Below are 25416 nucleotides of genomic sequence, written 5' to 3'. Positions count from 1 at the left end.
ATATATGTGTTAATATACGATATTTGCTTTTTCTTTCTGACTTACTTCATTCTATATGACAGACTCTAGGTCTATCCACTCTCTACAAATGACCCAATTTCTATCCTTTTTATGGCTGAGTAATATTCCATTGTATATATGTACCACATTTTCTATATCCATTCATCTGTCGATGGACATTTAGGTTGTTTCCATATCCTGGCTATCGTAAATAGTGTTGCAGTGAATATTGGGGTACATGTGTCCTTTTGAATTATGGCTTTCTCAGGATATATGCCCAGTAGTAGGATTGCTGGGTCATATGGTAGTTCTATTTTTAATTGTTTAAGGAACCTCTGTACTGTTCTCCACAGTGGCTATATTAACTTGCATTCCCACCAATAGTGCAAGAGGGTTCCCTTTTCTCCACACCCTTTCCAGCATTTATTGTTTGTAGATTTTTTTGATGATGGCCATTCTGACCAGTGTGAGTTCAGTAAGTTCTACTACTTTTAATAGGTTCCAAAAAGTGAGAAGAGTATTTTAAAAGGTATGAACATATTTTCTCCTTACAATGCCAACCCTTTTGAAAGTAACAGCTTCAGTAAATCTTCACCAACATTGGTTATTCTAAGTTTTTAAATGTGATTAATTTAGTAGGCAATAGAATGATATATATCAGTTGTTTATTTTTGAGTTTATATTTTTCTTTGCTTACTATGTTATTGATTTTAAAAACATGAACTGCTTATATGAGAATACATTAAATATTTATATTTTCTCAGTCCCTTGTATACTCTTGATATATACTACGGTAAAATTATTATGTAATTATATTTATGAATAGTTTCTGTGCAAATATAATAATTTTTATCTTAGACTGTTATCCCTCTATAGAATTAGGCAATAGTTTAATTTTCTAATATCATTCATAGTCTATTCTTTAAAGTATATATATATATATATATATATATATATATACACACACACATAGTGTGACATGGCATTTACCTTATTCCCTTTGTGAATTTGCCCTGATATTATTTATAGGTTTATGCTTTCCTAAACTCATAGAAATCATAGTATTTATTTCCTTGTGTGTGTGTTATCTGTTTACTCATGTCTTAATACTATACTTTTATTTTAGCTGAATTTAAATATTTATATCTGATAGAAATACTCAAAACAATTTATTGTTCAAATAGTAGCTCTATCTTTTCTAGATGCACTTTGGAATAATTTTGGAGAATCTTAGAGATAAAATCCTATGGGGTTTGGACTAAAATGCATTACATTTAGGAGTCAGCCATCTTTGCATTATGCACTCTTCCTACCCAAAGATATGATGTAACACTTCATTTATTCAAATCTTCTTTTACATCACTTAATAAATTTTCATAGCATTCTTTATAGAGGTCATGTTTCTTAGTCATGTCCCTTGTTAAATCTATCCTGTGGCATCTTATGGTTCCTATAGCCAAGCTCTTTTCTGTTGTTTACTATTGGTATCCTTCCTGCTAGATGGTTATATCTCATAACTTGCATCACCTTTCACTGGTCTTCTGGCCTTCAGCCCCCTCCCCTACACTGAATGAGTTCCCATACTGACAAACTTAATTAATCTTGAGATCTGTATTTTTTAAAGTCCAGTACTCTCAGTGAAAGCCAAAACAGATCTAAAGGGCAGCGGAATCTTTTGAGGAGACTGTAAAAGAAAGATGGTATCAACTATAGCTTAAAATATGTATATATTTTAATGCTTTTATGGTTTTGATAATCTGGTCAGCATGTTCTCAGCTGGATAGCTCTTTTTGGAATGCTTTTCTATCTCTTCTCAATTTATGAACCCCTACCCTTCAAACCACACCTTAAATATCCTCTATGTTAGGTTTTCTCCAATAACTTCCCAAGACCTCTCACCCAAAATCCTCAAATTTTCTTTGCTGAAACACATGTAGAATTTCTCCATAATGTCTTCCATTTTGGGTATTTCAATGTGTGGATTTTCTATCCCAGACAGGCAAAATACTAGATTATTTATTCACTCAGCTATTCATTCATTTATTGAATAATGAGTAAGTTACCTACATAAAATGATCTCTGACCAAAATACAAATATTTTCTTAGGAAGTGAATGCTACAAAATAGCAAAGAGTAAGACTTGATACGGCAGAGGGTGCAGGTGATCTCTATAAAATATCCATTGAAGAAAATACTCAAGTTATACAACTTTAATAATAACTACTATAAAGTGTGACCTGTATGATATCTATCTTCTAAATATTTTACATATATGAATTCACTTAATCCTCATAACAACCAAAGGGCTAGTTTTTTTCATTTGTTTTTTATTGCACCCACTTTACAGATTTAGGAACTGAAAGAAGAGGGATTAAGTAATTTGCCTATGGGCACAGAGCTTCTATGAGCCAAACATGTGTTAAAACCCAGGTAGTTTAATCCCACAATTTATGTTTTTAGACACCAATCTCTAATAAAATGGTTTAGCACATCTTACTGTACACAAAAGTTGGAGGTATTTTCCTATCTGTATAGTATCATCTATTATAATAAGCCTGTAAAATATTACTTGGTTAACTCTTCTTCAAAAGCCTTCAACTGCTCCTTGCTAATAAATACGTTATTGCTGTATCTGCAATAAATTGCATAGAGAGCTTGTTGCTGTTAAAAAATACAATAAAAATCTGTTAAATGGCTAAAGGAGTACCTGAAACTGCAGGGACAATCCCCTATTGAAAAAGCATTGTTCCTAGGTTACTAAGCTATTTGTTTTTCTTCATCTCTAACTAGACTTAAACTTTTTTTTTGAGGGGAGGCTATTCTTTCAAACATAAAGAATAATTGCCAAAAGAGTACAATACTATCTGGCTTACTTCACTTAGTAAGATAATCTCTAGGTCCATCCACGCTGCAAATGGCATTATTTCATTTTTTTATGGCTGAGTAATATTCCACTGTGTATGTGTAAACACACACGAAACACCACATGTTCCTAATCCATTTGTCAATGGACATTTAAGTTGCTTCATGTCTTGGCTATTATAAATAGTGCTGCATTGAACCATGAACATTGGGGTGCATGTATCTATTAAAATTAGTTTTCTCCAGATATATGCCTAGGAGTGGGATCGCTGAATCAAATGGCAACTCTGTTTTTAGTTTTTTAATGAACCTCCATATTGTTCTCCATAGTGACTGCAAAAATTTACATTCCCTCCAACAATGTAGGAGGGTTCCTTTTAACACATATCCTCTCCAGCATTTATTATTAGTAGACATTTTGATGATGGTCATTCTGACCAGAGTGAGGTGATATCTCATTGTAGTTTTGATTTGCATTTCTCTAATAATTAGCAGTGTTGAGCATTTTTTTTGATGTGCCTGTTGGCAATCTGTTTGTCTTTTTGGAGAAATGTCTATTTAACTCTTTTTCTTTTTTTTTAAATAGATCTTTATTGGAGTATAATTGCTTCACAATACTGTGTTAGTTTCTGTTGTACAACAAAGTGAATCAGCCATATGCATACATTTATACCCATAACCCCTCCCTCTTGAGGCTCCCTCCTACCCTCCCTATCCCACCCCTTTAAGTCATTGCAAAGCCTGGAGCTGATCTCCCTGTGCTATGCTGCTGCTTCCCACTGGCTATTTTACATTTGGTAGTGTATATATGTCAATGCTACTCTCACTTCTCCCCACCTTCCTCCTCTCCCCACCATGTCTTCAAGTCCATTCTCTATGTCTACATCTTTATTCCTGCCCTGCCACTAGGTTCATCAGTATCCTTTTTTTTTTTTTTAGATTCTATATATATGTGTTAGCATACAGTATTTGTTTTTCTCTTTCTGACTTAACTTCACTCTGTATGACAGACTCTAGGCCCATCCACCTCACTGCAAATAACTCAGTTTTCTTTCTTTTTATGGCTGAGTAATATTCCATTGTATATATGTGCCACATCTTCTTTATCCATTCATCTGTCAATGGACACTTAGGTTGCTTCCATGTCCAGGCTATGGTAAATAGAACTGCAGTGAACATTGTGGTACATGACTCTTTTTGAATTATGGTTTTCCCAGGGTGTATTCCCAGTAGTGGGTTGGCTGGGTCATTTTTTTTATTGGGTTGTTTTTGGATATTGACCTATATAAGCTGTTTGTATATTTTGGAAATTAATCCCTTTTTGATCATATCATTTGTGAATATTTCCTCCAATTCTGTAGGAGGTTTTTTCATTTTTTTTTATGGTTTCCTTCACTGTGCAAAAGCTTTTAAGTTTAAATAGCTCTCATTTGTTTACTTCTGTTTTTATTGCTATTACTCTGGAGACGGTTTCAAAAAATATTACAGTGATTTACGTCAGAGTGCTCTGCCTAGGTTTTCTTCCAGGAGTTTTATAGTATCTGATCTTACATTTAGGTCTCTAATCCATTTTGAGTTTATTTTTGTGTATGGTATTAGGGAGTGTTCTAATTTCATTCTTTTACATGTAGCTGTCCAGTTTTACCAGCACCATTTATTGAAGGGCTGTCTTTCTCCGTTGTATATTCTTGCCTCCTTTATCAAAGATAAGGTGACCATATGTGTGTGGGTTTATCTCTGGGCTTTCTATCCTGTTCCATGGATATATATGTCTGTTTTTGTGCCAGTACCATACTGTTTGCTTACTGTACCTTTGTAGTACAGTCTGAAGCCAGGGAGCCTGATTCCTCAAGCTCAATATTTCTTTTTTCTCAAGATTGCTTTGGCTATTCAGGGTCTTTGTGTTTCCATACAAATTGTAAAACTTTTTGTTCTAATTCTGTGAAAAATGCTCTTGGTAATTTGATATGGATTACATCAAATCTGTAGCTTGCCTTGGGTAGTATAGTCATTTTAACAATATTGATCCAACCCAAGAACATGGTATATCTTTCCATCTGATTATGTCGTCTTCAATTTCTTTCATCAGCATCTTATATTTTACAGAGTACAGGTCTTTTGCCTCCTTAGGTAGGTTTATTTCTAGGTATTTTATTCTTTTTGATGTGATGCAAAATGTAATCATTTCCTTAATTTCTCTTTCTGATATTTCATTGTTTGTTAGTCAGTGTATAGAAATGCAACCAATTTCTGTGTATTAATTTTGTATTCTGAAACTACCAAATCCATTGAGGAGATCTAGTAATTTTCTGGTAGAATCTTTAGAATTTTCTATGTATAGTATCATGTCATCTGCAAACAGTGACAGTTTTACTGCTTCTTTTCCAATCTGTGTTCCTTTTATTTATATTTCTTTGGTGAGAGTGGGCATCCTTGTCTTATTCCTGATCTTAGAGGAAATGCAAATATCATATGGTATCACTTATATGTGGAATCTTAAAAAATGATACAAATGAACCTATTTACAAAACAGAAATAGACATAGAAAAAATTACTTATGGTTACCAAAGGGGAAAGGGGGGAGGGATAAATTAGGAGTTTGAGATTAACAGATACACACTACTATGTATAAAATAGATAAACAACAAGGACCTACTGCATAGCACAGGGAACTATACTCAATATCTTTTAATAATCTATAAGGGAAAAGAATCTGTGGAATATTGCTCAGCCATAAAAAGGAATGAAATTGGGTCATTTGTGGAGATGTGGATAGACCTAGATTGTGTCATACAGAGTGAAGTAAGTCAGAAAGAGAAAAGCAAATATCGTATAATAACACATATATGTGGAATCTAGAAAAATGGTATAGATGATCTTATTTGCAAAGCAGAAATAGAGACACAGATATAGAGAACAAATTTATGGATACCAAGGGGGAAAAGGGTGGGGTGGGAGGAATTAGGAGAGTAGGATTGACACATACATTATTGACACTATGTATAAAATAGACAACTGATGAAAACATACTATATAGCACAGGGAACTCTACCTAATGCATTGTGGTAGCCTAAATGGGAAGGAAGTCCAAAAGGGAGAGGATATCTGTATGTTTATGCCTGATTCATTTTGTTGTGCAGTGGAGAGTAACACAACTTTGTAAAGCAACCATACTCCAATAAAAATTAATGAAATAGAATCTGAAAAAGAATAGATATATGAATATATATATATATGCATAACTGAATCACTTTGCTATACACCTGAAACTAACACAATATTGTAAATCAACTGTACTTCAAGAAAAAAAATTTTTAAATGTAATACTAAAAGGAACTACTTTATCTCCTTTTTCCAGATTCAAAAATTGTTTACATTTTATCCCAGTTGATTGTTTATCAAACTCTTTTAAACAATTTGAGAGCAAGAATACTGTGTTTAATCCTGAAATATTTCATTGAGCATTTTTTTTTTACAAAGACATCCTCTTTTATGATCTAAGTAAAATCATCAAAATCAGAATTTATCAGTGACATAATTTTCAAATTTCTGGTCTCCCTTCAAATTTAATCTATATTCCCAAAGTATCTGTTTTTGAGGAATTGATTAAAGGGAATGCTGTTTTATATGTTTTGTTTCTTTGACTTTTTTGTTTTTAAATTTTTGGGGTCACCTGGGCTGGAGTTTGGCTGGCAGCAGCAGTTCCTCTCTGGCCTCCATGGAGGATACATTTCTGCCTGCTGCTGCCCTGGCTCCACACTTTATGCTTGATAAATAATATTCTAAGCCTCAGGGAAAAAATAACACTGTGCCAGGACTTTGTATATTAATTCATATAGATACTAACAATTGATTTTAAACTATTTCATAATTAGTGTTATATATCTTGTCATATTCTTTCATCTTGAATTCTCTGGTTCAATTTATTCTACTAAGAGTTAAAAAAAACTAACAAACATGATGTTAAAATTAATCTTATTGAAGACAGCAAACATTTTATTTTTTATGAGAATTTTAGTTTCTAATATTTAAGCCCTACTAACTAGGATAAGTGACATTATTTAAAAAGCTTTTTTAAAGAAAACTTTCTAAATGCTACCATATTTTTATTTCAAATTTTATATATAGGCAAATTCTTATAAAGATTATTAATAAGGAACCAATCTTACAACCATGTATATACAGATAATCTGAAAAAAATACATTTGGATGCATAAGCGTATGTCATCAATATAAAAACCCTGAAAATCAGATAGTAAAGATCAATTATTATATTTTATAAATAATTTTATAATAATATTACTATGTTATACAATATATAGAAACATATATATTATGATCTATCATATTATCATTGCATCATGGAGGCTTTAATGAATCCATTTTCAATACAATATGGACATTTATTTTTCTCATGTAGCCTTTATATTCAACAACATTTGTCTAGGCCAAAATGTCTTTTGTAGAATGAAAATTTAACTTGGATGACAAAGAGCATAGAGTTATTTCATGTATATAATTAATTGGGAGGATAAAACATAGGCAAAATCGTTAAAGATGTAAAGTAGTTCAGTTACGCATATTTGTAGTTATAAAGCTCCTTTAATATCAAATAAAGTTAAGTACAAATTTACTACAAAAGAAAATATAAATAAGTTAATGAACATCACAAAATATCATTATATAAAATAATTTACAGTTTAATAATCGTTTCAGTACATTAAGAAGTATTAGAAAAGTATAATTGGTATTTTCATAATTATACGTTCCTTATTCTTAAATTCATGTCTCTTCAATTAAGTGAGAACAAACTAAAATATGAAATACACTCTAAGCCTACCACAAGGTTATTACAAAAGTTGTTACATGAAACGTTTGTAAAGAAAATAGGAAAAAATAATTTTCTTCTGGCTTAAGGAGCTATGCATAATTAATTGAGCAAAAGCTGGAATAAATGATTACTGAGAAATTTTTGTACAGTATTTTTGACTTTTGAAATGTCAAGATTCTGTATAATATCAGCAAAAATTTCAAAGTGCTTAAAAATGGTTTTCATGACACGGATACAGGCACTCTTTAATTCAAATTCTCTGTAGTTGGCTATTGAGATAATCTTTAATTTACCATGTTTGGTAAGGTCAGGAAATAAGTTTAAACTGTACAACATAAAAACTTTTGTTGAATGAGATCCTAGCATGAGTTCCAACATAGTCTTTGAAATGATCCAAGTCTGTATAGGTTTTACAAAAGGTCAACCTCAATACTTTTTACTCACATGCCTTAAAACCACACCATGTTTAGTATAGTTCACTATGATGTGAATATATCAAACACCTTAATTCTTTGATGTTGTGAAAACTTTTTATCAAAAACAAACAAACAAAAAAGGCAGTTCTCCATACCCTGTCAAAGGCCCTAGATTCATTCTGTAACCCAGCTCTTTTCTGTAAGTGTATAAGCAACACATACACAGGTATTATAGCTAAATGACAGTAGGTGATTTTGACCTTATGCTTTTAAAAAACCTATCTTTTCTAAGTTAACCACAAAAAAACATATATACATTATAATAAAAATCATTAAAATTAATTTCTTATGTAAGAATAGTCCTTTCTTCAGTTTCAGTGACACAGGAAATTCTGAGGTTGTTTAAACAGGGAGACCACAAAGAAGAAAGCAAGCATAGAAGCAAAATTTTTCATAATTATCAACATGAAATAACTATGCCAGGCAAGTGGTGCCAATCTGTGTTTTTTAGAACCCCAATTTGGTACAATTATGTATTTATTTTGTTTAATTGTATACATAACCTTAATAATAGTTTAAAAGAAATTAATTACTTAGAAATGTATAGCTCTACATACAAATATTTGTAGCTTATAATATGGGTGATATTTAGAAAATTAATTTTCTAAGCCTTATTTTTTTGTTCATGGAGACATAAGAGATACCTTCAATTTTGTAAGAAGGATTAAATTAGAAATTTTAAAACGTGATAGAAATGGAAATTAAGATATAGTAGATAATGCCTAGGACATAGTAGTGTTCAATAAATTGTAGATTAATTATGAAGTTGCTCTTTATATTCTTCTTGATTGATAATTTAGAGGTCTTCTAAAACATTTTAACCCCATAAATGTCTATGTAAATACTTCTAGAATAATAAGGCTATTCTCCTGTAGATATAAAACTGTAACCCCAAATAACTAGCAAAATACAAACCTGGCATTCTCCTTACTCGAAAATGCATTTGGATGCAAGCCAATGCTGTGCTTATGGTACAATCTGTATGTTCCTCTACTACTATGTATTCCATTTATTATTTAAAAATAAGAACAAGTAATAATTAAAAATTGTTTGGAATTTTGAAGAAACTGATTTATCAATAATTCTATGTCCCCTTCAATTTGTTAGTGCCCAATGCTGACTTGCAAAAACTTTAACAGCATAAAGTGAAAAGAGAATATACTTTAAAAATAGAAATCTTTCAAATTACCCAGATATTGTGAAGAGGCAGAAGAAAAGAGAAAGAGAAGAGGCAGAAGAAATCCAAACCAGATTTTTTTTCTAAATAAATAAAACCAACCAAACTATGCATTTCAGCATAGCCTTTCCATCTTCAACTTTTATGATTTTTTTAGATTAAAAAGTTGAAAATTAATCTATTTAAAAGTTAAATTTGTCAAATTTACTTAATATGCCTTCTCAATTTTGGTGACATTATTTCATTAAACCAGTATTCTCAAGGGAAAGCAATCTTAGTGTTTAGCTATTTCAAGTTGCAGATGTGAAGCAATATTTTTCAATTTGGGGAAGTCAACTGAGTCAGAATCCAATCAGACAATATGTCTGATTATTGCAAACAGGCATTTTTATATGTTAGTAGAAGTATATATCTAGTTAACAGGCCCAGGAGAAAATATGAATTTTGCAATGTGTACTGCTTCAGTGTAAGATTACAACTTGGCTTATGATTTAGTTTATGTTTAGATACAGTGTTTGTTAAGCATGGATGCCATCACTCTCCTAAAGGGCTTTTGCGAAAATGGAAGCCCTTTTTGGATGTTGTGCTTGTAGGTTTATATAATAAAATTTTGTGGGTAGGGTCAGGAGCAGTAATTCTTTTATAATAAAAGGGGCATTCCTATATAAAGAAGAATTGTCTCAACCAAAAGGCCAAAACTCAGAAAAATACTAATATGCAGTATACTTTTGATTTATAAATGCTGTATCAAGCACATGACAGAGGCTAGAATAAAATATGAAACATTTCCATGGAGCTATAATACATGAGAAACTGCTATATAATGAAGAGGTAATAGGGAAGGCATTGCAAGTTCTAAGTAGAGATAGTGTGATGTGGAACTGCCTGGAAAGTGAAATGAAAGTTGAAGACACATGACTTGTTTTAAAATGTAACTTTTTTGTCTCTGAAGTCAAATGACTCTGTAGACTATAATACTTTACACACAGTGGTCTCATAAAAGTTGTACATTAATGATAATAACGGTTATGGTTGGAATAGAAGTTTTAAAATCTGAAAGAAATGTGAAGTAATATAGTCTACATTTAAAAGGGTTATATGAAAAATACTTCTGGGACATTTTTACAATAGGATAGTCACTTGAAAACTTTCTACTTAACATGCTGATGTATCCCTTGGGTTAAGAGAATTTGACTATTGGGATTTCTTGAAAAGAAAGCAGCCTCCTTGTTTTATTGTACCTAAAATGAGAATATTTATTAGCTTTAGCAACTACATTGGAGAACATGAGCAGGAATTCTGATGTAATTATTCAAGGGCTTTTTTGTTGGTTATCTTGGATTTTTTCCATACTTTCCTTATCTGCCCCTACTGCATAGTAACTCATGAGTTCTGATTCATCCAATCTCCCAGAGAACAACCTGATAAAGATCTTAAACCAAATCTCTGTTTGTTGGAAAACATGATATATTTTCCAAACTTGGTGAAGCTTTTTTTCAGAAACAGTTTTAAATGTCTGTAAAACTGGATACTGACATTCTAGTAAGCCAGTATCTCTCAGCCACCAAACTTCTTCACTACTGCATTGTGTTTGCTTTTCTAAACACTGAATAGCATGTCAGGGCTGACTAGGTTTGCTAATGACTTACCTTTGAAAGTATCAGAAAAAGATAATGTCCTCTATAATATTAGAGACTGAAGAGAAATCTAACTATTCTGGATCCTTTGGATTTGTTTATATTACAGTCAAGCTAGGGAATGTTCAACTCGCTAGGGAAGTGCAGAAATAATAGATTATATGTAACATGTCTTTCCTTTAACATACATAGCAACTATCCATCTCTAAGGCTCCAGAGAAGGTGTATTTACCAGTGATGAAATTTACAAGGGGTAATAAGTAAAATTCCTTTTTGAGAAAAAGTAACAAGATATTAACTATTCCTGTTTTGATACTAAGGGAGAAATATATTTTTTAAAACCAGTATAATTGATTTTCTGGGCAAAATCTATTTCTAAGAAAAGAGCATTGAAGGGCTTGACATAAATTTGACGGTTGAAATAATTTGTATATTTTTTTCAATCTTTACCCTTAACAAGAGAACATTCTCTTTAGAAAATGATACATCATTCATTTTAATTAATAAAGTTAACGGCTTTTCTATGTGGGAAGACACCTTGTATCTCTCTGATGTAGTAATGGTCACGAGTAGGGTTTAGTGGGTTAAGGACAAACACATAAGTCCTTAATTTATTCTGCCACCATTTCCTCCCAGATTATATATTAAGATATCATGTAGAAAACAGTTGTCCTAATACTGCTTACTTCCGCCTGGCACAAAACACACAACAGAATGCTCTGTAGGCTAAAATCCAGACTGGAGATCTGGAACTAAAGAATAAAATGTAAACAAATAAAAGTTCTATTTTATTACTCCCTAGAAACTTTATATACCAATCCCAGAAATTTTTGGAGGTGAATTTTAATTAGTAATAAAATGTTCTTTGTTCCATTTAACATAATCTTTGTATTTAAAAGAAGAAATGATGCAAAAGTAACATCCTGGAAGCCAAAAGTAACATCCTGGAAGCCATGTGCAGGATATGTTTTGATAAGAGAGCATTAAGGGAACATTAAACTATGTTCAGTGTAGCTTATATTTCAAGCAAGATTAGGACTGGCAATTGACTAGAGTTAATAAATGGACCTATTTGCTAAGAGCTGTTTTGGGGCATGGTAGTGGCTGCAGAAACCTGATTTAAGTAAGTTCAAAGAGAACAAGGACAAGATAAATGCCTAAGTTTGAGGCATAATCGAAACAACAGAGACTTCTCCCCACAACCCCAATTGCCAAGCTAACTAATATAGTTTGAATAACAAATACAGGAAGAATACCTCTGTGACAGAAGAGGAACACAAATATGCAAGAAAATTTTTCCAGTAGAAGATAGACAGGCTCAACTTCTCCAGAAAGAAAAAAATGATTACAAACACAGGAAAGAATGTAAGCAGAACACAATGTAAAAGTTTATCATATGTATAGCTGGAGTCATATATGGAGAGGAGAGAGGGTGGAAGGGAAACAATACATGAAGAAAGAGTTAATGACTTTCAAAAAGTAATAAAGGGTGGTATTGGCCCAGAGGTTCAAATTATGAAACCTCCAAATAGAGAGAGGGAGGGAGAGAGAGAGAAGGAAATCAAGAAAGAGTAAAAAAGGAATAAAGGAGGAAAGAAAGTCATTTATCAGTAAAACTGCCAAAAATCATAAACAAAAAATCTTCAAAAGCAGCCAGAGAAAAAAATGTTTACTAGTAAACATATTGTGATGTATTCATTCAAAGAAACACTTTCTTTTATAACAATGACAAATAGAAGAGCACACTACTTCATGGAAGAATCTCACAAACATAATGTTGAACATAAGAAACCAAGCATGAAGGAGCATATAATTATTTCATTTTCATGAAGTATAAAGATAAATAACCTGAGAGTTTTGAATTCAGAATAATGTCTACCACTGGATAATATAGTAATAGGATGGGTCTCAAAAGAAGTTTCCAAGGTACCTATTTCTGGATTATATTCTTGACGTTGTTGGTGGTTATATATATATGTGTGTTCTCTTTGTGAAGACTGACTTAGTCCCATACATGTGGCTTATGTACTCACACATATTTGTTTTACTTCATAATAATTTAAAAACTTTTATATTATCAGGGAGAAGATAGAAAGTAATGATACTAAATATCTCACTCACTCTTTAGAACTCTCCCACAATTTTTTTTTAACCCTGGGAGAACCTGACAGTCTAAATGTACATATTTGAAATAGTACTTTAAGTGCTGCACTTAAGATCAGATTGAAAGCATTCTTTGGAGTTTGTACCAGTTTAGATGACATAGAGCATGTAGGTCTAGTTGTGTTTGGCATTCTAAACAGGATGAAGAAACTTTGGACAAATCAAGGAATAAAGAACAACTTTATAGCTCAAGCAAGAGGAGTAGTATGGGGATCATCCATATTGTGAGAGACATAATGACGACTGTAGTGATGGTGAGGAATGCCCTAAACTTGTATATAAAGTTACAACTTTTGAAAAATAATAATATAGATTTGGTAGGTGGAAGTCTAAGATACTCCCTCAAAATTCCTGTCTTCTGGTGTATATGCTCTGTATTACTACGTCTCCTGGAGTTTGGGTGGCCCTGTGAATTTATAGGTATATTCACTCCCTTAATTAAGTTACATTATTTGACAAAGGTGATGGGACACTTTTATAATTATGTTATGATATATAAGACTCTACCAATCATAGCAGATCAACCAATCATAGCAGAGTTAGAAAAAGTTATCTTGCTGGGCTTGCAGATGTAAGCTGTTATTAGAGGACCTATGGGGAGGGGGCATGTGGCAAAGAGAGGGTGGTCCTTTGCCAGCATCTCATGAGAATATAGGGACTTACTTCAATAGCAAAACTACATAAAAAAAATTCTACCAACATTTAGTGAGCTTGGAAGATCTCAAATCTGAGATGAAATTATAGCCTCAACCAACATTTTGATCACAGACTGGTGAGATCCTTAGCAGAGGACACAGCTAATTCGTTCCCAGACTCTTGACCTACAGACACTGTGAGATAAAAATGGTTGCTGTTTTATGCCACTGTGGTAATTTGTTATTCACCAAAATAATATGAATACAATAAATAGGAGTATTGATTTGTGTGCATGTGTACATTCTCAAGCAAATAATTATTACACTAGATGTGCTATGAAAGATGCAATTTTATGAAAAAAATCTTATTTTATCAGTTTGCTTATTACCTGCATTTGACAATTTCATTTTGCTTTTGCAACCTAACTTTACCATAGGGACTTAACAAAAACTAGCTGGTTTGGACACAAACAAATCCAGCTGTCTATAATGGCCAGTAACTTATGAGCTGCACAAGTATGAAAACTTTATGCAACAGACAGGATCCATAATGGGTTGTTATAGTCTTATCCAGTTAAAATGTCTCTCAATGAGTTTGAATATCAACTAAATGGAATTCACGAACAGCTGCTGAGAATGACACAAAATGAAAGGATATCAAACAGAAACAGCAATAGAATCCATGAGGAAGCAGAAGCCTTGAAGTAGAAAAGAGTGCCAGAGAGAGTCAATGAAAAACAGAATAGGAAAAGGAAAAAATATGGATGTAGTGTTAAATAGTGGAAGAACTAGGTCATGAACAGAGCAATCTACTAGATGTATTGCTGGAGCATTAGACCTGCTTTCATCTCTAAATGTCTTCCATAATGTGCCAAATATTGTATAAATTCAAGTTTCCAAGAAGTTTAGTTTGAAGCTTCTCAAACATTTCTCTGAGTAATCATTCAATAAATCACATTTAACTAACATAGTGTGTAATTTGAACCTCATAATTCAATAGAATAAAACTAAAAATTAAAAGACTGTGAAAAATGAAGCAAACTATATGATCAAGGAATTAACAGAAGCAGAAACATTACAAATCAACATGTTAAAGTCAATTTTTCTTGTAACAAATGCAAATTTAAGCAAGCATGAGAGTATTCTTAAAGTCTCAAATTAACAAAGATGTAAAAATAATAGTGAATTTTAGGACGTGTGTAGTTAGGTGGACATGCTAATAATTCTTTGGGTTATAAATTACCTGAATAATACTTTCACATTTTACCTAGAAATTTAACATTCATGAATTGACACAAAGGGCTACACAGTCAAAGTCCTCATAGGCTGGGCAGATAGTATGAGTAAATGCCAGTCATGAGGCAATTAGGAATAGTGGAAATTTCACTTGTAAAACCTGACTAAAGGAATTTGAATTCAATTATACTATTTTGGGAATGATGTCAGTGAATAGAGAAGAGTAAGAACCACAAAAATTCTTGTCATCTGTAAAAGTAACAAGAACATTGGAAAGAAATTTGTCAGAATTAACTTTTTCAGAACTCTAGACCTTAACCAAAGGCTTGCATCAGTCTGAGGCTTACTTATTCAAAGGAAACTACTGAATCTCATTTTCAACAGAAAATTAAAAGTTATTCAAAGAAACAGGAAATTATGTCCCATACACAGAAAATAAAAAAAGCAGTCAATAAAATCTGTCTTCCAGGAAGCTCAAACATTGGAATTACTAGACAAAGATTTAAATCAGTTATTTTAATTATATCCAAAGAACAAAAGGAAACTGTCTTAAGACCTAAAGGAAGATATGGGAATGAGGTTTCAGCAAATAGACAATGTCATAAGAAATAGAAACTATAAAAAAGAAACAGAAAGAAATTCTGAAGTTGAAAGCTACAATAACTGAAATTTTAAAATTCACTAGAAGGCACAGCAGCAGTTTTGAATAGGTAGAAGAATGAATTAGCAAATTTGAAGAGAGAGGTCAAGTGAGATTAACTGGTCTGAAGAAACAATTTTAAAAAAAAACAGAATCCTAGAGAAATGTGAAAATTAAGTCTACAGATAGGTATGCAATGGGAGTCCCAAAAGGAAAAAAATAGAAAAGAACAGAAAAAAAAAATAGTTGAAAAGTTCCAAAATCTGGTGAAAAATGTTAATCTACACATTGATGTAGCTCAATGACCTACAGATTGGATAAATTCAAAGAGATCCACACCCAGGTACATCATAAACTGTCAAAATGTATGACATGGAGAGAATCTTGAAAGCATAGAGAAAAATGATTCATGACATTCAGGTGCTCAATAAGATTAATAACTGTTTTCTCAGCAGAAATTATGGAAGCCAAAGGCAGAGAGATGACATTCACAATGTTAAAATAAATCAAATAAGACTGTCAACTAAGAATTCTATATTCAAACATATATATATTTTTAAAAATTAGAAATTGACATGTAAAGAAAAACAAAAACTGGGAAAAATAGTTCCTATCAAAGCTTCTGTATAAGACATAGGATAGGGTCCCTGTTAGGCTGAAACAAGAGGACACTACACAGTATCTCAAATCCACCTGAAGAAATAAAGACATGGGTAATGGTAGCTCAGTAGGTAAATAGAAATGACAGTATCACTGATTTTTTTTTTTTGGTTTCTAACTGCTTTTTTCTCTTATCTGATTTAAAAGAAAACTGCATAAAGCAATTATCAAATGTGCTTATGGAAACAATGTATAGATATATAATGTGTATGAACATAAAAGCACAAAGAAAAGGGAATGCAGCTGTATTGGAATAGGTTTTGTATAGTCTTGAAATTTAGCTGTTAGTAATCTTAATTAGATTATAATAATTCAAGCAATCACAAGGAAGAAAACAAAATATATAGAAAAAGAAATGACAGGACAGGACAAGCTGGTGAAGGAGAAAGACGTGAGCTCACCACTTCTTACAAAAACACCAAAATCACAACTAACTGCTGAACAACCATCAAAAAAAAGAATGGAACCTACCAAAAAAGATATCCTACATCCAAAGACAAAGAAGCCACAATTAGATGTTAGGAAGGGCACAATTGTGATAAAATCAAATCCCATACCCGCCAGCTGGCTACCCACAAACTGGAAAATAAATATATCACAGAATTTCTTCCACAGGAATGAAAGTTCTGAGCACTAGGTCAGGCATCCCAGCCTGGGGGGCTGGCAATGGGAAGAGTAGCACCCAGAGAATCTGGCTTGAAGGCCAGAGGGGTTTGATCACAGGAATTTCACAGGACTTTGGGAAAAAGAAATTCCACTCTTGGAGGGTGCACACAGTTTCTCATGTACATCAGGACCCAGGGAAAAAAGCAGTGACCTCATAAGAACATGGGCCAGATGTACCTGCTGGTATTGGAAGGTATCCTGAGGAGGTGGGTCATCTGTGGCTCACTGCAGGGACAGAGACACTGGTAACAGTAGTTCTAGTGAGTACTCATTGGCGTGAGCCCTCTTGGAGGTTGCCATTTTCTCACTGAGACCCAGCCCAACCCAACAGCCTGTAGGCTCTGATGCTGGGATGCCTCAGGCCAAACAACCAACAGAGTGGGAACACAGCTCCACTTATCAGCAGACAGGCTGCTTAAAGTCTTCCTGAGAACACAGCTGCCCACTAAACACACCACTTGACATGACCCTGCCCACCAGAGGAACAACACCCAGCTCCCCTCACCAGTGGGCAAGAACCAGGCCCTCCAACCAGAAAGCCTGCACAAGCCTCTTAAACAGCCCCAGCTACCAAGGCACAGACAGCAGAAGTGAGAACTACAAACCTGCAGACTATGGAATGGAAATGCCTTCAGAGAAAGTTGGACAAAATGAGATGCAGAGGGATATGTCCCAAATGAAGGAATAAGATAAAATTCCAGAGGAACGAATAAGTGAAATGTAAATAGCCAATCATCCCAAAAAAGAATTCAGAGAAATAATAGTAAAGATGTTCAAGATCTCAGAAAAATAGTGGAGGCACAGATCAAGAAGATTCAAGAAATGTTTAAACACCTAGAAATACTACAGAACAAAAAAATAGAGATTAACAATACAATAACTGAAATGAAAAATACACAAGAAGTAATCAATAGCAGAATAAATGAGGCAGAAGAATGGATAAGTGACCTGGACGACAGAAGGGTGGAAATCACTGCCACAGAACAGAATAAAGAAAAAAGAAAAGAAATGAAGACATTCTCGGAGACCTCTGGGACAACATTAAATGCACCAACATTCACATAATAGGGGTCCCTGAAGTAGAAGAGAGAGAGATAGGACATGAGAAAATATTTGAAGAGATAATAGCTGAAAACTTCCCTAACATGGGAAAGGAAACAATCACCCAAGTCCAGGAAGCACAGAGAGTCCGAGGCAGGAAAAACCCAAGGAAGAACACACCAATACACGTAGTAATAAAATTGAAAAAATTTAAAGACAAAGAAAAAATATTAAAAGCAACAAGGGAAAAGCAACAAATAACATACAAGGGAATTCCCATAAGGTTATCAGCTGATGTTTCAGCACAAAATCTGCAAGCCAGAAGGGAATGGCATGATATTTTAAAGTGATTAAAGGAAGAACCTACAACCAAGAATACTCTACCCAGCAAGGCTCTCATCCAGATTAAATGGAGAAATCAAAATGTTTACAGACAAGCAAAATCTAAAAGAATTCAGCACAACCAGACCAGCTTTGCACAAAATGCTAAAGGAATTTCTCTAGGCAGAAAAGAAAAGTCCACAACTAGAAACAAGAAACTTATGAATGGAAAAGCTCACTAGTAAAGGTAAACATACAATAAAGGGAGGAAATCATTCACACACAAATATGATATCAAAACCAGCAATCTTGAGAAGAGGAGAGTACAAATGCAGGATACTGGGAATGCATTTGAAATTAAAAAACCAGCAACTCAAAACAATCTTGTTTATATATAGAATAATATATCAAAACCTCATGGTAACTACAAACTGAAAATCTGCAATAGAAACACAAACACACACACAAAAAAGGAATTGGAACACAACACTAAGGTTAGTCAGCAAATAACGAGAACAAAAGGGGAAGCAAAGAAAGAGAACCTACAAAAACAAAGCCAAACAATTAACAAAATGGCAATAAGAATATATATATCGATAATTACCTTAAATGTACACGAATTAAATTCTCCAACCAAAAGGCACAGACTGGCTGGATGGATACAAAAACAAGACACTTATATATGCTGTCTACAAGAGACCCACTTCAGACCTAGGGACACATACAGACTGAAAGTGAGGGGGTGGAAAAAGGTATGTGATTCAAAGGGAAATCAAAAGAAAGCTAGAGTAGCAATACTCATAATAGACAAAATAGACTTTAAAATAAAGACTCTTACAAGAGACAAGGACAGACCCTACAAAATGATCAAAGGATCAATCAAAGAAGAAGATATAACAATTGTAAATATTTATGCACCCAACATAGGAGCACATCAAAATATAAGGCAAATACAAACAGCTATAAAAAGAGAAATTGATAGTAATGCAATAATAGTGGAGGACTTTAACAACCAACTTTCATCAATGGACAGATGATTCAGACAGAAAATCAATAAGGAAACACAGGCCTTGCAATAATAGTGGAGGACTTTAACAACCAACTTTCATCGATGGACAGATGATTCAGACAGAAAGTCAATAAGGAAACACAGGTCTAACTGACATGTTAGACCAGATGGACTTCATTGATATTTATAGAGCATTCCAACCAAAAGCAGCAGAATAAACATTCTTCTCAAGTGCACATGGAATGTTCTCTAGTATTGATCATATGCTGGGCCACAAAACAAGCCTTGGTATATTTTAGAAAACTGAAATCACATCAAGCATCTTTTCTGACCACAACACTATGAAATTAGAAACCTACTACAAGAAAAAAAATGTAAAAAAATAACAACAACAACAAAAAACACACGTGGAGGCTAAACAATATGCTACTAAACAACAAATGGATCACTGAAGAAATCAAAGAGTAAATAAAAAATATCTAGAGACAAATGAAAACAAAAGTATGGTGACCCAAACCTATGGGATGCAGCAAAAGCAATTCTAAGAAGGAAATTTATAGCAATACAATTTTACCTCAGGAAACAAGAAAAATCTCAAACAACCAAAACTTACACCTAAAGCAACTAGAGAAAGAAGAACAAACAAAAATGAAAGGTAGCAGAAGGAAAAACTCATAAAGATAAAAGCAAAATAAATGAAATAGCAATGAAGAAAACAATAGAAAAGATCAATAAAACTAAAATCTGGCTCTTTGAAAAGATAAACAAAACTGATAAACTTTTAGCCCAGACCCCTCAAGAAAAAAATAGAGAGGGCTCAAATCAAGAATTTTCTTTATTTCAAATTAAAAAGGATAAGCTATGATGAATACCACAGAAATACAAAGGATCATAAGAGACTACTACAAGCAACTATATGCCAATAAAATGGACAACCTGGAAGAAATTCTTAGAAAGGTACAATCTCCCAAGATTGAACCAGGAAGAAATAGAAAATATGAGCAGACCGATCACAAGTACTGAAATTGAAACTATGATTCTAAAATTCCCAAAAAACAAAAGTCCAGGACCAGCTGGCTTCACAAGCAAATGTTAACAAACATTTTGAGAAGAGTTAACACCTATCCTTCTCAAACTATTCCCAAAATTTACAGAGGAAGGAACACTCCCAAGCTAAATCTATGAGGCCACTGTCACCCTAATACCAAAACCAGACAAAGATATCACATAAAAAGAAAATGACAGGCCAATATCACTGATGAACATAGACACAAAATTCCTCAAAAAGATACTACCAAACTGAATCCAACAATACATTAAAAGGATCACACACCATAATCAACTGTGATTTATCCAAGGGATGCAAGGATTTTTCAATATCCACAAATCAACCATTGTGATACACCGCATCAACAAATTGAAGAACAAAAATGATATGATTCTCTTAGTAGATGCACAAATGCTTTGACAAATTTCAACACCCATTTATGATGAAAAAACTCTCCAGAAAGTGGGCATAGAGGGAACATACCTCAACATAACAAAGGCCATATATGACAAACCTACAGCTAACATCATAATCAATGGTGAAAAGCTGAAAGCATTCCCTCTCAGATCAGGAACAATACAAGGATGTCCATTCTCACCACTTTTATTCAACATAGTTTTGGAAGACCTAGCCACAACAATCAGAGAAGAAAAAGAAATAAAAGGAATACAAACTGGAAAAGAAAAAAAAATCTGCCTCTGTTTGCAGATGACATGATACTATACATAGAAAATCCTAAAGATGCTACCAGAAAACTACTAGAGCTCATCAAATAATTTGGTAAAGTTGCAGGATACAAAATTAATACACAGGAATCTGTTGCATTTCTATACACTAACAACAAAAGATCAGAAAGAGAAATTAAAGAGACAATTCCATTTACCATTGCATCAAGAAGAAGAAAATACCTAGAAATAAACCTACCTAAGGTGGCAAAGACCTGTACTCTGAAAACTATAAGAACCTGATGAAAGAAATAAAAGATGACACAAACACATGGAGAGATGTACCATGTTCTTGGATTGGAATAATTAATATTATCAAAAGGACTCTACAACCCAAGGCAATCTACTGATACAATGCAATGCCTATCATATTAACAAAGGCATTTTTCACACAACTAAAACAAAAAAAATCTTAAAATTTGTATGGAGACATAAAAGACCACAAATAGACAAAGCAATCTTGGGAAAGAAAAATGGAGCTGGAGGAATCAGGCTCCCTGACTTCAGACTGTACTACAAAGCTACAGTAATTAAAACAGTATGGTACTAGCACAAAAACAGAAATATAGATCAATGGAACAAGATAGAAAGCCCAGAAATAAACCAATGCACCTATGGTCACCTAATCTATGACAAAGGAGGCAAGACTATACAGTGGAGAAAAGACATTTTCTTCAATAAATGGTGCTGGGACAACTGGGCAGCTACATGTAAAAGAATAAAATTAGCACATTTTTAACACCATACACAAAAATAGACTCAAAATGGATTAAAGACCTAAATGTAAGACCTGATACTATAAAACTCTTAGAAGAAAACATAGGCAGAACACTCTGATATAAATTGCAGCAATATCTTTTTCAATCTGACACATAGAGTAATGGAAATAAAAACAAAAATAAACCAATGGGACCTAATTAAACTCAAAAACTTTTGCACAGGAAAGGAAACCATAAACAAAATGAAGAGACAATTCACAGAATGGGAGAATATATTTGCAAACAATGTGACTGACAAGGGATTAAACTCCAAAATTTACAAACAGATCATGTAGCTCAATATCAAAAAAACATACTCCAATAAAAAATGTTAAAAAACAAACAAACAACCCATTCCTAAAGTGGGCAGAAGACCTAATAAACATTTCTCCAAAGAAGACATACAGATGGCCAAGAAGCCCATGAAAAGATACTCAACATCACTAATTATTAGAGAAATGCAAATCAAAACTACAGTGAGGTATCAACTCACACCAGTTACAATGGGCATCATCAGAAAATCTACAAACAATAAATGCTGGCGAGGGCATGGAGAAAAGGAAACCTTCCTACACTGTTGGTGGGAATGCAAGTTGGAACAACCATTTTGGAGAACAGTGCATGGGTTCCTTAAAAAACTAAAAGTAGAGCTACCATATAATCCATCAATCCTACTCCCGGGCATATATCCAGAGAAAAACGTGGTTTGAAAGGATACATGCACCTCAGCGTTCATTGCAGTGCTGTTTACAGTAGCCAAGACATGGAAGCAACCTAAATGTCCATTGACAAATGAATGGATAAAGAAAATGTGGTACATATACAAAGGAATATTACTCAGCTATCAAAAGAATGAAATATTGCCTTTTGCAGCAAAATGGGTGTACCTGGAGTTTATCATACTATATGGAGTAATTCTGACAAAGACAAATATGATGTTGCTTATATTCAGAATCTAAAGAAAAATGATACAAATGAACTTATTTACAAGCAAACGGATTCACAGACTTCAAGAATTAACATATGGTTACCAAGGGGGTGGGGTGGGGGATAGATTGGGAGTTTCAGATTGACATGTACACACTGCTATATTGACAATAGATAATCAACAAGGATCTATGGTAAAAGATTAATTAATTTTAGAAAACCTTAATAAAAATAAAGAAAAACTAAACAAACAAAAAAGACAGATTGGCACACTATAAAAGAACAGCAAAATACATATTATTTTCAAGTACACATTGAACATTCTCCAGGATAGACATTATATTAATCCATAAAAAAATCTCAATAAATTTATAAGGATGTAAATCATACAGAATAAGTTCTCTGACCACAATAAAATGATATTGGAAGAAAATTTGGAAAATTCAAAATAATGTGGAATTTAAGCAACACACTCCTAAATAACCAGTGGGTCAAAGAATAAATGATAAGAAAAATTAGAAAATAGTTCTGGGTGAATGAGTACCAAATATACCAAAACTTATGGGATGCAGCTAAACTAGTGCTTATAGAAAAAATATAGTTGTAAACACATATATTAATAAGAAATATTTCAAATTAATACCCTACCTTCCATATAAAAAACTAGAAAAATAAAAAGAGCAAACTAAACCCAAGATAGTAGAAAGAATGAAATAATGAATATTGGAGCAGAAATAAATGAATTAAAGAATAGAAATAACAATAAAGAATAGCAAAAAATCCCAAAGCTGGTTCTCTAAAAAAATCAACAAATTGACAAACCAAGCAAAAAAATGAGAAGACACAATTTCCTAACGTTAGGAATGAAATAGAGGACATTAGAGAAATAAAAAGTATTATTAGAAAATGTGAGGACATTAGAGAAATAAAAAGTATTATTAGAAAATGTTATGAACAATTATATATAACACATTATATTACCTAGATGGAATGGATGAATTCTTATAAAGACAGAAACTACTAAAACACACTAAGAAGAAAGAAAATTTAAATAGAACTATGGGAAGTACAGAAATTGAATTAATAATCAAAATACTTCCTACAAAGAAAATCTCATGACCAGATTTCTACTCTAGTAAGTTCTACCAAATATTTAAGAATAATTAATACTAATCCTTCACAAAATCTTTTATAAAATAAAGATAATTCATTCCATGATGTAATTATTACCCTGGTACTAAAATCAGTTAAAAATATCACAAGAAAAGAAAATTGCAGACCAATATCTCTTATGAATATAAACACAAAAATCCTCAAAGTAGCAAAGCAAATCCAGCTACCTATAAATGGTATGCAACATGTCTTAGTGGGATTTATCCCAGAATGCAACACACAAAAATAATCAATGTGCAGCAAAAGCAGTTCTAACAGGAAAGTTTATAGCAATACTATCTTACCTCAAGAAATAAGAAAAACCTCTAATAAACAACCTAACCTTATACGTAAAGCAACTAAAGAAGAACTAACAAAACCCAAAGTTCGTAGAAGTAATCATAAAGATCAGAGCAGAAATAAATGAAATAGAACCAAGAATAGCAAATATCAATGAGACTAAAAGCTAGTTCTTTGAAAAGATAAATAAAACTGATAAACTTTTAGCCAGACTCATCAGGAAAAAAAGGGAGAGGACTCAAATCAATAAAATTAGAAATGAAAAAGGAGAAATTACAACTAACACCACAGAAATACAAAGGATAATAAGAGACTACTACAAGCAACTACATGCCAATAAAATGGATAATCTAGAAGACATGGACAAATTCTTAGAAAGGTACAGTCTCCCAAGTCTGAACAAGGAAGAAATAGAAAATATGAACAGACCAATCACAAGTAATGAAATTGAAACTGCGCTTAAAAATCTTCCAGCAAACTAAAGACCAAGACCATATGGCTTCACAGGCAAATTCTATCACACATTTAGAGAAGAACTAACACTTATCCTTCTGAAACTCTTCCAAAAAATTGCAGAGGAAGGAACACTCCCAAGATCATTCTATGAGGCCACTGTCACCCTAATAGCAAAACCAGACAAAGATATCACAAAAAAAGAAAATGAAAGGCCAATATCACTGATGAACACAGACACAGAATTCCTCAACAAAATATTACCAAACTGAATCCAACAATACCTTAAAAGGATCATACACCACAATCAAGTGGGATTTATCCCAGGGATGCAAGGGTTTTTCAATATACACAAATCAAACAATGTGATACACCATATTAACAAATTGAAAGATAAAAACTATATGATCATCTCAATAGATGCAGAAAAAGTTCTTGACAAAATTCAACATATGATAATAGCTCTCCAGAAAGTAGGCACAGAGGGAACCTAATGCAACATAATAAAGGCCATATATGACAAACCTGCAGCAAACATAATTCTCAATGGTGAAAAACTGAAAACATTTCCTCTAAGATCAGGAACAAGACACAGATGTCCATTCTCACCACTATTATTCAACATTGTTTTGGAAGTCCTAGCCATGGCTATCAGAGAAGAAAAAGAAATAAAAGAATGCAAACTGGAAAAGAAGAAGT

Source organism: Tursiops truncatus, chromosome 5 (genome assembly GCF_011762595.2).
Source record: "Tursiops truncatus isolate mTurTru1 chromosome 5, mTurTru1.mat.Y, whole genome shotgun sequence".
Lineage (NCBI taxonomy): Eukaryota > Metazoa > Chordata > Mammalia > Artiodactyla > Delphinidae > Tursiops > Tursiops truncatus.
Note: the sequence above shows the minus strand (reverse complement) of the source record.